The sequence below is a fragment of the Anolis carolinensis genome, chromosome 1 (genome assembly GCF_035594765.1).
Source record: "Anolis carolinensis isolate JA03-04 chromosome 1, rAnoCar3.1.pri, whole genome shotgun sequence".
Taxonomy (NCBI): domain Eukaryota; kingdom Metazoa; phylum Chordata; class Lepidosauria; order Squamata; family Dactyloidae; genus Anolis; species Anolis carolinensis.
In genome coordinates this window covers 263573295-263578485 of record NC_085841.1, presented here as the reverse complement: position 1 = coordinate 263578485, position 5191 = coordinate 263573295, and positions in this window count along the sequence as shown.

Sequence of the window (5191 nt, the reverse complement as noted above, 5' to 3'; positions counted from 1 at the left end):
AAAGTGCTTTAATCCAAAGTCATAGATGTAGTTGGGCATTAGATGTGATAACTTAAAGGGAAAAAAATCACAGTTTTTAGTGTGCATCATGCAGAGCCAAAGCTTAACTACAGAAGACACAATCAGTCCAAAGTTGTTTTCTGCAATCTTATCTAAGCTCATCGTCTCAAGGCAGCAGCAAAAAGCTCCCTGTAGTGTTGCTGCAGTGTTGCCCAGTGAATTGCTGGCACATTCTTTCAATATTCTGCTTCTCATCATTCAGACAAGTTACTTTGCTTGCCTACAGTTCCGAGAAGCCTCCCAACCATGCTGTTTTGGGAAGTTCGGGGAGCTATAGCCCAAAAAAAGACATTTTCTAAGCTCTGTTGCTGGTTTTCTGACAGATAAAGGAATAGCTTGCTCTCTGCTTTCATGGGCATTATGGGAATTAGGTGGGAAATCCTTCAGAAATTTAATCACTTTTCCACAATCACTGTAATTGGAAAATGAGGTTTAAAGAATTCTGTGCAGATGATGTACAGATCCCTGGGCTTTAACAGCAGATAGAAAGTTGGCATCAAACTGCAGGTGTTTTTTGTAAGACATTCCATGATACAAATAGTGTTTAGCCTGTCATTTATTTCATAACAATTGCCCACATATGCATGACTGGGGCAATCTGGGGCATTGCTAAGAATGGGACAGAACTCAATGGCATTACACACAATGACAAAAATTATGTTGGTGGAATACATAGGTGTAATTTCTGTTAGCCATGTGGAATGGTTTTTGTTTTGACAATGTGGAATGGACATGTCTAGCTAATGGTGCTGAGTGGCATTCAGCATGCAGAGCCATGGTATATGCACAGTATTGAATCTAGAGTGGTATGTCTATGTGCATTATACATTGTATACTGCATCTCTGCTTTGCACAATAAGATGACAATATATTCATATATTGTTCTATGAAGGTATCCAGTATAGGAACTGTGTGGTGCCAGTGTGGCATAATTTCGTTGGTGGATACTTCAGCTATAATGATAAGATCTCAGCTCCAAAATCCCAAGTTCAATATCTAACATCTTCAGCTAGGGCTAAAAAAGAATCATACCCTTGCTTGAATCTTGGAGGATCACTGCCTATTAGTGGAGCACCCAGTGATGCAGTGGGTTAAACTCTTGTGCCATCAGGACTGCTGACCGAAAGGTTGGCGTTTCGAATCTGGGGAGCACCCCATGCGGGGACAGGATAGAAACCTCCCACAGTATGATAAACATCAAACAGCCGAGCATCCCCTGGGCAATGTCCTTGCAGATGGCCAATTCTCTCACACCAGAAGCATCTTGCAGTTTTTCAAGTGACTCCTGACACACACAAAAAAACCTTGCCTATCAGTCCTGAAATGCTGGGGTAGATAGTGCAATCATCTGCCTCAATGTAGAGGTGACTCCTCTGTTCTAATGAGCATCCAATATCGTCTCCAGATCTATTGTCCACAGCATTGAGTCTCCATTGGTGCCAATAGAATAGCATCTCTACATCTTAGTTGCCATGTAAGTACGGGAGGGAACACAGAGGTGTATCTATGGGGGTGGGACAAAATGAGGGTATTGCCCTCCATACAAATCCCCCCATATTTCTGGCATTGCAGTAAATTAAAACTTCAACTGAGCATTTGGAAATAAAGTTTAAGTGTTAAAAGAAAAGAAGCAGACAATGTTACCAAGGCAATATGAACATAGCAGGTATATGAACTGTAGATATGAATCATTTCCAGTGTTTCATTCTCTACAATGCTAAAAATTTGTGGACATGAAGGAAGGTTTCATGGGAGGGTCAACATTCTTATTTTGGGAGACAACTACCCCCACCCCCCACCCCATATTGCCTCAATTCCCTGCAAAACCTTTGAGAAGGACCAGGGTTTTGAGGGGAATAGTATCTTGAGAAGGAGGCTACAACTTCCACTTAACTCCACCTCATATGTAGCATTTAACCTTAGAAAAAATGCCACCAACTGGTATCATGAACCACATCACTACAACTTGGACAGATGAGGTAAGGGGGCACCTTTTTTTTACATTGAGCAACAGTTGGTGAACCAGTTCAAGGTACTACAAAATGCACCATTGGGGCTTCCAAATCTCATATGTGGTCCTTCAGAAGAAATGAAATTGCATTTAAATGTAGTTGTAAACTTTCATTCTGATTAATTAGTTTCTATGTTTTGTCTTGTGTGGGAAAGAGTCTGCTAGTCCAAAGAGCTGCAGCAAGATTGCTAACAGGAATTGGTTACAGGGAGCACACAATGGCTCCACTGGCAGCCAATCCGTTTCTAAGCACAATTCAAAGTGCCTGGTTATAAAGCCTTATACATTTAGGGATCACAGTGTCTTATATTATTATTTATACCTCGCTTTATCTGTTCTGAAGGAGATTCAAAGCAACTGAACTTAAAGCATTATCATACAATTTAAAATATGCAAATATGCAAACATTAAAACAGAATTAAATATAAACAGTATCTTAAAAACCATTGAAACATATTCAAATTTAAAAACCACCCACCCCCTGCATTGATCTTAAAAACCTTCCTCTTTAACAGCCTGTCTGAATAAAAAGGTTTTAGCCTGCCACTGGAAGGACAACAGGGAGGGGGCCATTCTGGCTTCCCTGGGAAGGAGGGAGCTCCAGAGTCGAGGGGCAGCCACCGAAAAGGCCTGCTCTCTTGTTCCCACCAACCAAGCTTGCGATGGAGGTGAGACAGAGAGAAGGGCCTCTCCTGAAGATCTCAGGGTCCCTGCATATGTCTGTATTTGTAACTAGCTGAGGTACTTGGTGATGCCTGGGTTAGGTCTTTTGTTATGCAATTTATAAGAAATCGCCTTTGTTTGCTTTTGTTTTTATTAATGTTCCCATTAGAAAATGCATTAGGATGTTAGTGAACTACATGAGGGATCAATTTTACCCCACACCCATCTGTATTCAAAGTTGTTTATGTTGAGTATGCGTGCCAAGTTTGGTCCAGATTCATCATCTGTGGGGTTGACAGTGCTATTTGATTATGGGTAAACTACAACTCCCAGCAACGTGGGTGATTTCCCTTCAATCTCCACCAGTATTCAAAGTTGGTCGAGTATGTTTGCCAGGTTGCCAGGTTTGGTCCAGATCCATTGTCAGTTGAGTTCATATTGCTCTTTGGTTGTGGGTGAGCTACAGCTCCCAACAACATGGGTCAATTTTCCCCAAATCCTGCCAGTATTGGTCATGTTGGCTATATGTGCCAAGTGTGGTCCAGATCCATCGTTGGTAAACAGTGCTCTTTGATTGTGAGTGAATTACAACTCACAACGTTGTTGGCCAATTCCCCCCCCCCCCCAAAAAAAGTCTGGCAGTTTTTAAAATTGGTAATGTTGGGTATGTGTGCCATGTGTGGTCCAGCCCTATCATTAGTGGGTTCAGAGTGCTCTCTGGATGTGGATGAACTATAACTCCCAACCTCCAAGGTCAATTTCCTCCAAATGCCATCAGTATTTAAGGTTAGTCATGTTGAGCATGTGTGCCGCGTTTGGTCAAGAAAAATAGTTGGTGAGAGCAGGCCCAGTTCTTCATTGAAGCCCATGAAGCCGCTGCTTCGGGCACAGCCCTTCCTGGGCGCACTCGAAGCGGTGGCTGGCGGCGGCTTTGGCAGCAACCATTGGGCTGCTTGCAGCGGAACAAGGAAGTATTTTGTATTCTCGCGAGATCTCGCGAGATCTCGCAAAATATCGCGAGAATACAAAATACTTCCTTGTTCCGCGGCGAGCAACCCAATGGTCGCCGGCGGCGGCGGTAAGTTTGGGGTGGGGGTGTAATTTCGGGGGGAGGGGCATGGCCCTAGGTTTGCTTACATACTGAGAAAACCTAGGGCCGCTCCTAGGTGGGAGTCACAGGGCTCTCTGGTTGTGTTTTCCACATACAAACATATATAGTCACATATATACATACAAACATATTTTCACTTTTATTATACAGAGAGATAACATATATAGATATAGATATAGATTCTCTCTAGATTATATGCCATTTTGGGTCCCAGTTTTGCAGGAAAGGGGCTTATAAGGATTAGATGGGATAACTTTGTCATCTAAATGGATCAAACAAACATTTCCATTAAACTTGAAGCTTTTTAAGATATCTGAGGGATGAAATATAATTTAGGCCAATAGTGGTGAAATATAGGTGGGCTTTGGCAGGGGACTGATGGAAATCGGAGGTGACAAGCCACAGAAATTACCAAGGGGGTCACCAATAAATGACACTATGTCCACCTCTCCTATATATACAAATGCATATGCACCCACCAAACATAAAGAGTTAGCTCATATTAAAGTATTGTTTGGGAAGGCCTGGATGACCAAGAAGCAACACATCCCTTCTGGAATGGCTGAATCCAGCAATAAGAGTCCTTCCTTTAATTTGCTCGGGAAAATGGACCTCTACTTGTCAATTCCACTCCTGCGTGGTAAACCACACTTTCCAAGCCAGGCTAATGTAGTGTGTGAATCAATATGTCAGCAGCTTTTATGAAAGAACAACACAGTGAGTGATAAGCAACTTGTGTTCATAAAGAACAGATAGTGCCAGACAGACCCAACAGCCTCCTCTGAGAAAATTGCAGATTTAGCTGACAAAGGAAATTTAATATTGCTAGATATCGAATGGCTTTAGGCAGCGTTTCTCACAAACCATCCTTTTCTAATCAGAAAGTGCCTGAGTTTTCCTTACCAAAGTGTTGTGGAGATAAATATTAATGCAATGCATACATGAAGCTGAATGAGTTCAAAAACATTTTAAAAGAACAGGTGGTTATGAAGGGTCTTCCAAAGGGAATGTAGCACTTTCCAAGAAGGATCTGGTTGAAAAAGTTGCTGTGGACTCCTATTTTCAAGAAGCCATTCATAAGAAAAGACCACAGAAACAGCTGATTGCTATCCAGTTACACCATGAATTATGCATGACCACACACTTCTTTGGCAACATTATAAGCTTTTGAACAAATGAGATTGTCAGTGATGCTACATCTACCTTGTAGCCCTGATCTGGCGCACTCAGGCTTCCACTTTCTTAGTCAGATGAAGGAAAGTACCTCTTTGTCTACAACATGATACTAGTCTCCACCAGTGGCAATGCTTTTGTGCCCACTTTGAGCCCATTCATCAAGTCCACCT